Source organism: Mustela nigripes, chromosome 12 (assembly GCF_022355385.1).
Source record: "Mustela nigripes isolate SB6536 chromosome 12, MUSNIG.SB6536, whole genome shotgun sequence".
NCBI lineage: Eukaryota > Metazoa > Chordata > Mammalia > Carnivora > Mustelidae > Mustela > Mustela nigripes.
Window position 1 is genome coordinate 5,842,450 of NC_081568.1, and position 13,613 is coordinate 5,856,062.

Here is a 13,613-nt window from a genome sequence, read left to right on the forward strand (position 1 = left end):
AATTTTTATTTGATCATGTTGCATGTTTTGTGGTATAAAATCAAACCTATTTGGAATTATTTTATTTTGTCTTTGGACATTCTTGAAAGTCAACTTCAAACCTTGGCAAAAGTATAGGAAATTACCAACCTTGCTTCTCTCAGAAACCTCGAATTACAACGGAGCTTTTATACGATGAGATGGCATTTCTTCCTTCATTGGGATGAGAGAGGGTAATTTTGGTTGTTCTGTTGCGATGCTCATGTTTTGCTGGATATTTCCTCTATGGGTCATTGGAGGCACCATACATTTTTGCAGTCTTAAGATCTTAATTATGACAGTCATTTGAAATCTTGTTGTTAGATGTGAACAATATAAATTTCCCCTTTAATTCACTGATGTCAAATGCTCCTTTGAGAGCTGTCCAGTTCTACCTGTAAAAAATGTTGTTTAATGACATCTGTCAGAGACATTGTTTTTAAAAGTCAGTTTAAGACACGAGTTGTGGCAGCCAGGGCTGGGCACTCATTGCCTGGGGCATTGGATCAATTATGAAAGTTCTGAGGAGTGGGAATTTACCTAAACAGTCAGAAGAAACTGCTCACACCCATTCCAAGCCCCAGCTCTGAGGAAAACAACACGTTTATAAGATAAAATTAGTCATTATCACAGAAGTGAAAGTGTGCTCACTCATGCTGTTAGTGAATTTCCAATTTCTATAACCCAAACTGATTCTTCTTAAAAAAAAAAAAAAAGGCATGAGAAATGATTCAGAGTATTGCTAACAATTCTCAGATTCTTCCTTTAGCAACGGTCCTGCTGTCTCTGCCAATATTGTTCTGAGCAAAAATAAGAGAATCCTAATTATGTGCATTATAAGTTGTATTATATTGTTTGTACTTATGTTTTATGTAAATAGTCTGTTTCATGCAATTGTCTGTGAGCATGAAAATAAATCCTTCCATTTAGAGAACAATTTGATGGTGCACCTTTTTTGCATAGCCTCAAAGAGAGTTGAGTCTCCAGATGTGCCAAGGCGCCATGGTTCCTTGAAGGTTCCTGTTAAGAAGTGAGACTGGAGAAGACCTCCTGGTCAAACCCCATGACACGCTCCTGTGTGACCTTCAGATCCCTGTGGCCTCTTGCCTAGGTGCCTGGAGAGGGCCAACCAGCAGCAGGCTGACTCTGTGATGTCCTCAACAATTAAAAAAAAAAAAAAAAAAGCATTTCCATTGGCAGACAAGGAAAGCCTATTAGGTTTTTAATTTACAAGGAGTTAATACCTGGTCTGGTTATTGATTGATTTACTAAATTGTATTATACTCACCCTCCGTTCAGCACACCATATCCCACTGTTCCTTGCATGAAAAAGGGTCTTTGTTTTGCTTTATAAACAGTTTTGTTGAGGTATAATTGATATACAAAAAACTATACATTTTTAATGCATCCAGTTGGGTGTCTTTGGACATACGCATATACTTGGGAACTGTCACTACAATCAAAGTAGTAAACATATCCACCAAAGACAGCTTTCTTGAATAAACTGCTATCAGTCAACAGAACACATCTGGAAGAGGCCTGGCCCGGGAAAACCACTCTATTAGTGAAAGTCATATTTCAGTATTCATGACTTCATTAAAGATATATCTCTGTGTATGTGTATATATATGTGTGTGTGTATGTATATATATGCCAAAATGCCACATGTGTATATGTACATATGTATGTGTATGTGTGTGTGTACATGCCAAAACACCCCCAAACTCCAAGTAATGAAGTGTTGAACTTCTGAAGAATTTCTTTTTTTTAATCAGTTTCAGAAATAGAATTTAGTGATTCATCAGTTGCATATAACAATGTTTTACATTTTTCTGTGAGAAATAGATGGGTAGCAAATAGAAAATCAAGAGGTCATGAAATAGATGGAGGCAAAAAATGGTGAAAAAACACGTTGGGAAGAGTGGAGACGTAAGAGAGACAGGTGGCCCCCGATTTACTTTGATACATTTTAATTTGAATCTGATGGATTGGCAGCAAGTTGCTTGATGTGACAATTTGATCCAAGCAAGGACGGGGTCAAAAATGAATCTCCCCTCAGTCACAGTTAATTTTTTTCCCTAGTTCTAGTCATTATAACTGCATATATTATACATTTTTGATAATTTTCATGAGATTAACCTAAATGTACAGTTAAGAAGGAAAATAATATAAGACTCCACAACTTTCACAACTGATTCCATTAACTCAGATGTGCAAGAAATAGCTCACTTTTATATCTTTGATATAAAAGACATAATCTTCAATGTTGATAATTCTGGGGATCTCTCTCACCCCTTCTTTCTTCTCACAATAGTGTAGAACTTCCATGGTCTGAAGAAGACACATCCATATAGGGGTTAGAGGAGGAAGATACCGTGGGTACTCCATTGTCATTAAACAGTCAGTGTTTCAAGCTGTGTTGAGAGTGTAAGGTCGATGGCGCAGTTAGGGTCCCATGGACAGAGTCATTTCTCTTAAGGAACTTACGTAGTCATAGCCTGAGGCTGATTCCTTCCCTAGGATACCACCATAAAGTAATTAATGCGTGACCCTCTGCCTCTCATGGGAATCCAGCCGCAAGTCCTTGATCCCTATCTAAATATCTTTTAATAAGTGCAGGAAAGGAAATGTGATTAACAAAGAATTTTAAATCATTGAAGGTGAGCTTTTATTCCTCGCATATAAAATTATTGCTGTATAGGCAGAGGAGTCATCATTTGCTTTCAATATTTTTAAAAATATATTAAAAATAGGGTTTTGGAAGGGAAGGGGGTGGGGGCATGAGTGCGCCTGGTGGTGGGTATTAAGGAGGGCACGGATTGCATGGAGCACTGGGTGTGGTGCACAAACAATGAACCTTAGAACACCGAAAAAATAAAATAAAATTAAAAAAATATATATATATATATAAATTTAAAAAATGACAGAACCTCTGTTATATATTTATATTTTCCCTTTTTTATTATAAATGCATTGCATATTTGTTAATGGAATACCCAGAAAACTTAGAAAGGTAAAAATACTACAAATTTATATCCACAAACCTACCTACCCAAAGATAATTATTATTGCCACTATGTGTGTATCCTTCCGTCTTTGATTCTGTCCATAACCATAGTAGCTCATGTTCAGTGAGTGCTTATGTGCCCCAGACTACTCTACATGCTTTTACAGGTGCCAGATAATTTTATCTTTATGATAATCTTATGAAGTAAGTGCTTTTATTTTCCCCATTTAGCAGATGGAAAAAGTTGTGCACACAAAAATATGAAAAAATGCCAATTCTGGAGTAATTGAAAGAAGACCTCCAAAAGCTTATTTCTCCAGAAAAGCAATCAGAACACTGTCAGAAATTGTTAAAAAGCAACTTTTCACATGCTGGAAAAAAACAAAGGCTTCCAATAATCTGAGGAAAAGTAAATGAATCACGGTAGAAAGCATGAGTTTTGGGGTATTTTTACTTGTTCTATTCCCCCCTCTCTCTCTCTTCAGGTCTAACATAACCATGAAAACCCATAACCTTGCAACCATGGTAACTGTGAAAACTTGCATTCTAGCAGCTACTGGAAGGGGCAGGATGGGTTTAGAATTTAAAAAAAAATAAAAAAATCCCAAACCAAACCAAAACAAAAAACCCACATCCTTACAGAATTTGTTTATTTAACCTGTCTGTAAGCTCCCTGAAAAGCTGTATTCTCAGCCCTTTCTCTACTCAACCGACTCAGAGCTTGCTCGGTATGAACATCCCTAACACCATGTTGTTTGTCAAAAATAACCAGCAGCAATTGTTTAATATTGTAGCTTCCTGAGGCAGTATTATTAGCCAGAATAAGCAATAAGCTGATAAAAAATTAAAATCTAGAAAATTAGATGTTTATGAGGTCTTTGAAGGGCTCTGATATATTTCTGAGAATCTAGAAACCACAAGCACGTGTGCAGCACTGCCCACGCTCAGCAAAGACCTACAAAACCCCAATCTCTTGCCTGTAGCTCATCTGAAACTTTGCATGAGCAGGAAGGAAAAGCTGAACCAGTTATAACCTGCTGAGCATTGAAGGTGAGCCTAAACACACCCAGAGCCCCTTTGCAAAACTTAGTGAGATACTTAGGATTCATGGCATTTAAGGCCATGTCTGTCCAATCATTGGCTGTCCATTAAGCTAAGTTAGCAGAAGCTTCAGTGGCCAGATGACAGGGAGTACAGAATGAGCAGAACCTGTCCAGTGAAGTCACTAAACAAATAGCACCAACAAAACACGCATGTGACAACCAATGGTAACGACCACAGTCTTCCAGGGAGTGTGGATCTGATTTCTAGAGTCGCCACATTATAGAATTAGAAATATCTTGTTTTCAACAAAAAGTTCTGAGACATTCAAAGAAATGTGAAATCATGGGTAGTTAATATGTAGGAAAGAAAAAAACCATCAACAGAAATTGTCCCAGAGCAAGCCCAGATGTTGGATTTACTGGACAGAGACTGAATCAGATGTTGAAAAGGCAGAAGAAACCTGTCAGAGTAGTTGAAGGAAGGTCGGAGAACAGTGTCTCATCACATAGAGAACGCGAACAAACATAGAAATTATACAAGGAAATTAAATAGAAACTTATTTAGAGATCCCACTCAGTCCATGCTAAACTGGGCTCTGACCCTAACAGTTGGGTAGTAGAGCCCACAATTTTTAAGCACTAAGTATCCGCCCACACCCTATGTATACACAGACACACTTTGTTTCATCCTAAGAAAAGTTTTATTATAAAAGCTTGAAAATCTAATCTGATCTTTTAATTAAATATACCAATTGCTTGATATTGGTTTTACTATGAGTTTTTCTTACATTTCTGGATTTTAGGTATTCCCATACATTTCCTCTAACAGGGTATAGGACAAGAATAACTGACTAAAATTAATTTGTAAGGTGAAAGTGAAAAGTTCTATAGAAATGTTGCCACTTTAAGATGACAAAATTACAATATGATTTATTATATGTTTGAAAATCAATGAACATATACTTTACACTTTCTATCAAATTGTTTTTATTGCCAATTTATACTTCACAGAAAATTTCAATAAGCTGCTTTTTGTCAAACTTTCTGGGGCCCAGATCACTTTGAAACAAATGATCTCTGATGGCTGAAGGAAGAAACGACAAAGAGGGTCCAACATTCTTTCTGCCCTTATCTTTATGACATTTGCTGTTTCAGAAGTTGCAAGGAACTTGGGCAAAAAGCAGCAGCAGCTCTGAGCTATTATAAGCCTCAAAGGGTCAGAGAATCATATTTGGACATAAGGACAGTAAAAAAGCAAAGTGAAACAAAACAAAAAGAAAAAAAAAAACAAAACCCAGGTGTTTGCAGTCCACAGTTCTTCTGACAAGGGAACTTCAAGTAAGTGAGCACAACTTCCTACACTGTTTTTCACCTTAAAGCTTTGATTATTCTGAAGCTTCATAAATGCTTTTCTCTTTTGCTTTCAGCAGTTTTTCTAGGATGTGCCTTGGTGTGGTTGTCTTTGTATTTTTAGTATTTGGGATTCACAAGTTTTCCTAAATCTGAGGCTTCTAATGGGATGGGGTAAGGCCCAGAAACAAGTCGGAAGATTCTTTCCTCTAAAACTGGAGAAAAGAGAGAGGGAGAAAGGGGAAGCAAGGCAGGGTTTGACGAAAAGTGTACCAGCACTGAAGCGGTTCGAGGCTGATGGCTTCTTGCTTTTAATGAATTACAGGGAGAACATCTGCACTGAAAAGGTTTGGGCGATAGAGGTATGAACACTTGGAGAAAAGCAGTACCAATATGAGGAATTAAAAAGTGCACTAACCAAGGGTGGGAGAGGAGACCCTGGAACTGCCCTGAAAGTAGAGATGAAAGGAGCACCTGAGTCTGGAAAGGTTCTCAAACAGTTGACTTCTCGCCAACATAATTCAGCATTGCAGGAATGGGGACTTGGCCTGAGCAGGCCTCAGTGGTGGATGTACAAAAGAGGTGACAGAAATTCTATGGAGGTGGGAGGGGTGATTTATAAATCTTTCATGAGAGGAACTCGAAGATGCCAGCTGAGAGCAGGTGGTTCATGGAAGGAGTGCAGCTCAGGGAGAATGTAAGGAATCCACTGCAGTGAGCTGACGGTCAACTATGGGGACAGGGACAGGGAAGGGCCTGTTGTCAGAGCCCAGAAGTTCAGAACTGGACCTTTTACGGTGAGACCATACCAGACATGACACCATGGGGGTGTGGCCAGGCCATTTGAAGACAACAACTATCCGGAGGCAGGTGTCACTGGAGTTGCTATCATGTCATCGATGACACATAAATATGGAGGCTCTAATGACTCTGGTCTTGGCAGAGGATGAAGTGGAGGCAGAACACTGAACCAGGGCAGGGTGCTCAAGAAGAGAGGGGTAGTGAGTTGAGAAGTGACCTACAGCGACGCTCCAGAAATAGAAGTATCACCATGGGAGCACGGGATGCCCAAGGAAGAAGGAGGAGAGAAGATGGTGCAGCACTGCAGCACTGCTCTCCAGGAGCCAGGAGGAGGGAGATTTTTCTTCTTCTTCCCACATGGGGGAAGAGGGCACTTGAGAAATTAGTCCCCGCTCAGCTTGGGGCTTCTATAGACGCACAGTGGCTGAGGGAGTGATCTCTGGAGGATGAGAGTTTTCTAGAAAATATAGTGGTGGACCAAAGGAGATAGGTGATTCTCAGAGAAGGAGGCAGCCTGGATGGGAGAGAGTTGGAAAGTGTGGCTGTAAGGATCTCAACGGAAGCAGACTTCTTTTGTTCTTCATCCTGAGGGAGGCAGGTTGGGAACAAACACAAAAGGACGGAAGTGAACTCAAGGGTCATTCTTTCATTCACTGTACAGGTGCTTTTAGCTCTTCTGGTTTTTGTTTGTTTGTTTCCCCCCCTTAAAAAGTCACTACCTATTTTTGAACTCTTCTCAAGAAACCAATACGGTGTTTTGTTTTTCTAACTTATGGTGATGATCCACATTCTTCCCAGATATAAGATAACACATGAAAATATGCCGCTGGGCATGGTAGATTGTACCTGTATTCCCAAAGAAAGATTTACCTAAAACTTTTATAAAAAGTTTCAAATATTAAGCCAATCAACCAAAGTACTAAAAAATAATCTGAGAGATTTAGGCCCAATTTATATATCAGAGCACATAAAGGGTTTGGATTTTTTCCATATTTAACTCAAAGTAAAATACTGTGCAGGTCTACGGTGGCATTAGGAGACATTTCTAAAGGTTTGTAGTTACTTTTGAAGTTATTTATTTATTTATTTTAGAGAGACAGAGAATGAGAGTACAGGGCTGGGAAGGGCAGGGAGAGAGAAAAAGAAAATCTCAAGCAGATTCCCCTTCGAGTGCGGAGCCCAATGTAAGGCTCAACCCCAAGACCCTGGGATCATAACCTGAGCTGAAGAGTCAGACACTTAACTGACTGAGCCATGCAGGGGTCCTGTTACTTTTGCAATTAAATGAAGTGACTGTATTTTAAGACTTTATCATAAACATTTTAAGCCACAACACGTTATAGAACCTGATTATTTATATAATTAAAAAATCTCAACTCAGAAATTAAAAGCTGTTGCATACTTAGCACTATCAGTTAAATATGTCAAATGAACTAAGCCCATACATAAGAATTTAAATATCTCTCCATTTTCCAGTCTAGTGAGTGAGTCAAGCTATGGAAAACACAGCTTCATTGTTTTCATCTAACGCTTCAAATATCATCAACTCCTGGGAGAAAACTGCTAAGCAAATTAGTCTGCCAGTTCTAGAGATATGTCAAAACAGATGTTGGCATTTTCCTATTATATAAAGAGTAATTCTAAAGTGTTTATAATCTTTCTTCCCTTGCTCCCTCCCTGATTTCTTTCTTCTTTTCATCTTCCTTTTCTTTCTAACTTGCAATTTGTCTTATATAGAATTTACGAATGTTTGATGTTAAGTGGTCTGCCTCTAGGGTTTGACCAGATGGAAGGGAAAGGCATTAAGGCAAGATGGTGCTGATCCTGGTAGTGAGTGGAAGGGATGGTCTGGGATTCTGAGCTAACAGTCGGTGGGAGCTGATGAGGATAAGATAGAGACATCCAGTGAGTTCCCAGAACCAAGGGCTTTCCGGTATCTCCAGGTACCTTTGGTTCCCGAGCTCCCCGCTGGTGACCATTTAGGGATTGTCTACTCCTTATAACTCACAGTTGTTCCCACTCCTTGCTCCCCATCCTTGTCGTCCTCTCTTCTTGCTTCCTCTCATTGTTCTGCCCCCTTACCTTTGGATTACCCATGTTGAAATGAACAAATACATTTGCGGTAGGTCAGTTCAGTTGGGAAGCTGTCTTGTGGTCATCAGATCTGGGATGAAAGTGGCATGACATCACCTCTTCCCAAAGGCTGTCAGGACTGTTGAGCTCATGCAATGCCATCTAAGTTAGACCTGGTCCTCTCTGGGATGCCCTCTCCCATAAACCTTCTAGGCAGAATAGCTTCCTTCTGTCTTTTGATTTGCTCTCTTCGTCATCCCTAAGCTGAGATGAACACTATGGGCTCTCACCATGTTGATGCACTTCCTGAAGGCCAGTTGCAGAAATCTGACTTTGGAGGAGGGAAGGAACTCGCCTAACAGAGTATTTACTCAAGCCATTCGGTCATGAGACTCATGAGAATTGTGTCCAAGTGCCATCAGGCATGGGCAGCCTTCTCCAACGGGACTATCACAGTCCACACTGATAAGCATACAAACCCGAGTTTTCTCATCCTGAACCTTCAATCACAGACAGTGGCTCCTTTCAGAGTAGTCTAGCATGTTATTGGTGCCGTTTTAGGTCTTCCCCAGCTGGAACGGCACAGCATGGCAGGCATTACGGAATCCATCCCTGTGAAGGATGGACACTGCCGTGAGGGATGATATTTCTCGAGCCCTATCCCACACTTGTCCTAAGGCAGCCCCACATGGGAGTTACTGCCGCTGGACATGTCTGTATAACACAGTTCAGAGAGAAGGTAATTTGAACTTTGATGGATATTTTCTAATATAGTAGCTCTCAGTGCTAGTGAAATGTGAACTTCATGTCTTCAGATAAGAAATTGAACGGGGCTTCTTTAATTTCACTCCAGGAAGGATCCTGGAGATGTGATCAGGCTTTAAGGGAAGGGTGTGAGGTGTCAGCTCTGTGTGCTGGGTGACCAGATGTCCATGTCGCGTGCGGGTGCTTTTTATGAATAAACCCTAAAGATCAATTCTGGAGATTTCTCTACAGACTCTGACAAAGGGCAGCCAAAGACGCGGCCCACTGGTTTTGAATGAAAACTACAAATTCAGAGAGAAATCAAATGCTTAAAAAAGGAAAAAGAGTCTAACATGAGTGTGAGTGCAGTGGACACAGTTAGCCTTCACCTCTCCTGTCAGCAGAAACGAGACAGGAACAAAGGAAGTAAACAAAGTAAATCCTTAACCAGTAAATATTTAATAAAAGCAGAATAAAATGGAGAATGCTGATTTTTATAAAATTGATATATCATAGAACTTTTGAAGTTGACATAGTGGTAACTGAAGAAAGCTCAGGAGACAGAATGTGTTCAGACGTGCGGCATTTCTAGATTTGAAAGGCTTTTGCTAACTCCCCCTCAAGAGACTAAGAAAGATGCCATCCACAGAGTGACAGGCAAGAAAACTGTTTGTTTTAAAAATGTCTGTGAGGGGGAAGCAGCGTCTGGGTGGGTGGCCAGTTGCTAGAGCAGAAAGTTGACAGTGAGAGGTCACTGGGTTCAGCGTGACAGGTGGTGTTATTACCTTCTCTGAGGAGCTGGGACAGGGGACAGGTTTCAGGTGGTCCAACCTGCTGAAGGCACAAAGGTGTTTAGGCCGGAAGGGACCAAGGGGAGGAACAGAAAGGCTCCCTGAAACCCAGTAGGTCATAATCCAGGGAACTGACAGGCGATCGCAGAATAGCCTTTTGGGTATTAACAATCCTGGAAGGCTTCCTGTAAGCTGCGTGCCAGGCTGGGGCGCTCTCCATCCGTTCAGCCTCCCGCGAGAAGCTGGGGGCTTCAGCCTCCCTGAGCTTGGCATACGGCAGCACCTGGGAATATGTGTCTGTGGTCAGAGAGGAGAAGAGGACTGGGGCTGTACTGCGAGAAGAATAATGTCGAAAAACATCGAGTAGGCAGAGCAAGACCACGCCACCAGGTGTAAGGTCCATGCCTGGCTGGGCTGCTGAGTGGCGTCTTGACCCTGAATGAACCTGGGGGAATTGAAAAGCCAGTTTGTACCAGCAAAGTGCGGGGAGCCGTGGAAAGCAGGACACACATATGTCTCTGCTTGATGTGAGAACAGGACGTGGTGTCGGACTCTGCAGACTTAGCTGTGCGTCTAGACGCTGCCAAGGTATTACTGGCTTGGGGTGTGCCAAGGAATGGCACACGATTCAAATCCATGAATCGTTATTAATTCTGGTTGCAGAGCTGATGTACAAAAGTGAAGGATCCTGATTCCTTGCTCTCAGGAAGATCACAAGACAACTAGAGAAAGCCGACCCCAGGAGTTCACGGCCCCCGTGTGGTCAGTCATACAGGGCTAGCGTGAACCGCGCATGCACCAAGGGAGGCCTGAAAGGGGGGGGGGGAGTGGGAGGAACTGGGAGCTCCAGTCCGAAGCTGTTTAATCTTTGAGGTGAATACGGGGATACGGAGTGTTTCACATTTTAACAGTTTGGGAAGATCATGATCACGCGTTCTGAAATATTTCCCCAAACTTTTGTTATATTCAGTGTTTTTTCAAAATCATTTAACTTATAACTTACCATTCAACATTTGAAAATAAAAAAGTTTTAAAAACCTTGGATAGTACTAAATATATGAGTAATATATTGTGTTTGCTTATTGGCTTTAAATCTCCCGAAGTGCATCCTTGCCTCTTAAAAAATGGAAGACTCAGGGCTTAGTTGGTTAACTGTCTGACTCTTGGTTTTGGCTCAGGCCTGAACTCAGGTCATAAGAGCCCTACTAGGCGAGGAGTCTGCCTGAGGTTCTCTCCCCCGCCCCTCTTCACCCCTGCGCTCTCCCCCCCCCCCCAAATGCTCAAAATAATCTGGCAAGTTGTGAGGGAACCGTGATTGCCCACTCTTATGAATGAAGCTGGTTCAGGTAAGGAGGTGGGCACAGTGGGTACTGCCTGCACTCAGCTCTCTGGCCTTAACTGGGACCCTGGGGGTATTAATTAACTTCTCATTGTCTCAGTTTTCCGCCTGCAAAGTGGGGATTCTGCACTGATCTCATAGGGACGTGTTAATAATTCATTGAGTTAATTCACATAAAGCACTTAGAAAAATCCCTGGCTGGACAGAGATTTTTTCAACAGGATAATTTCAACAAATGTGAGTGGTTGTTCGTGCTATTATTAGAGTGAGCTCAAGTGTAAATAACATTTCAAGATGTAATACTGCATCAAAATGTCCTCATGATAGCTGGGAACTTGCACAATTAAAAGGGAAAAAATCTGGGGCTCCTGACCACAGCCCTGGGGTTCCCGACGCCGCAGGGGCCCTCGGCGGCCGGGCCGGAGGGCGGGAGCGGCTGCGCATGCGCTCTCAGCCTCGCCGCCTGCGTGCGTCTTCCTGACCCCGGGGGAGGGACTTGCACCTGCTCGGATAAACTGATTCAGTCAGACCCCGATTTCCCGGCCGCCAAGTCTACATATGAATCTGCTCTTGGGCAGGAGTAACTGCATAGGAAGACGGCTTTCTGAAAATCCAGATCTTTATCTAAAATACCTAGAAAGGGCTTCGCGAGGTGGAATTCGTTGCTGGCTGGGGACAGTCACTCGCTGGCAGCGCCAGGGGCTGGGTGTGCTCAGCCGCGGGACCGGCTGAGGACGCGGCGGAGCCCAGCTCTGGGGACCGCGGCCTGGGGCGGGGGGGGGGGGGGGGCCCTCTGCTCTGTGGGGAGCCGCTGTGCGGGTCAGGGCACAGGGAGGTCGCTGCGATGGAGGTCACTTACCCGAAACGGCAGGAACGGAGCAGATGAAAGGCCGGGGAGGAAGACCGAAGTGCCGCGGGTTGGGCCAAGCAGGAGCCGGGGCAGGGAGGGCCGGTGAGGGTGCGGGAGGCTGCGGCCGGGAGGCTGGGCCGAGGGCGTCGAGGGCGCGGCGCTGTGCGGGACGGGACGGGCCAGGAGGCTGAGGGAGTCAGCAGGAGGGGCCCCACAACCGGGGGTGGGCGCGCCTTCTGTACCTTTGTCAAAGCACAGAAGCAACTGGCAACCTGAGGACAGGTGATCTCTTGTTGCCAGTTGTGGGGACCTCTTCTTTTTTTAGGTAAAACAGTCATATGAACCCCGGACGTGCAGAACACCGAAGGGGGCAGGGATGGCTGAGGCATGGGGAGACCCGTTTTTGCTGAGCGATTACCAGGGCCAAGGGCGCTGGTCCTCGTCTAACCCTCCAGGTCAGCTTGCTGCTCTGGGAGGGCTCTGCTGGGACGGGCTGTGCACCCACAGAGCCGGAGGCTCCCCGGAGGAAAAGGGTTTGCAGTTCCAGGGAGAGAGGAAGAAGGAGAGAGCAGAGGTCAGGAGAGAGCGGAGGGCCCTGGGCAGCGCTGATGCTTGCGCTGGTGGTTGGCCGTCAGCACCTGTCCCCACGACCACCCGGAGAGCAGGAGGCAGGGTGAGCTCAGGGCTTAGAGCATCGCCAACTGTCTTGTGTATCTTCAAACCCATCACTGTTAGCTTTCCAGTGTAGTCGGCCTATTTTCTGGAAGCTTTTCAGAAAACAAGTTTCAACTCTGCAATAAAATTAAAATGGGATCTGGGTAACGGCAAATCCTGGTGTCCGACTGCAGATGAAGTCTCGGAGCTTGTGAAGGTCACCCTTTGTGAGGGAACGCCAAGGTCATTTGGAACCAACAACGACTTCTTATCCACCCAGGTAGAGACGGCATTCTACCCACTGTGCCCAGCTTGAATTCCATCCCTGTAAAGATTCTGTGTTTGGAAACAATGCACAGAAAGGGATTAAGGGCAAAAATTCCGACATGTCTCAATCTTACATTCATCCCAACAGGATTGGACATCGATGTTTATGGCATTTTAACAGCCTGAGTTGGAAAGCCAAGTTAATATGTCCAACTCTAAAATGGATGCACTAGAAAGAAGGTGCCAAGTTTTGCCTCTCTTGGGAGGAAGATCATCGTGTCTGCTAAATTACCTGGGATTTTCTTCTTTGTGATAGGATGGTTGTGAAGAGAGAAGCTATTTCCTCTGGGGATGTTGGTGTGCTCTGCTTTTATGTCACTCAGAGCGCTGTGGCCGGCATATCCCAGAACTAAGGCTTCCATTCCCCACAGCTCACTCTCCTAATGCGCACAGAACAGCTTTAAGAAAATTAAAAAAAATTTTTTTCAGAAAAAGTTCTGATACTTAATGCCTTACCATCCAAAATGTTGTGTGGGGGGAAAAAAAATGCCTGAAGTCTCTTAAACTTAAGTATTTGTTAAAACAGAAGATTTTACTAATTAGAAGTAAGGCAGATTGTATTGAGCTGCTGTTGAGAAGAACACTTTGCTTTCTGTGTTTAAATTAGTATTGTTTG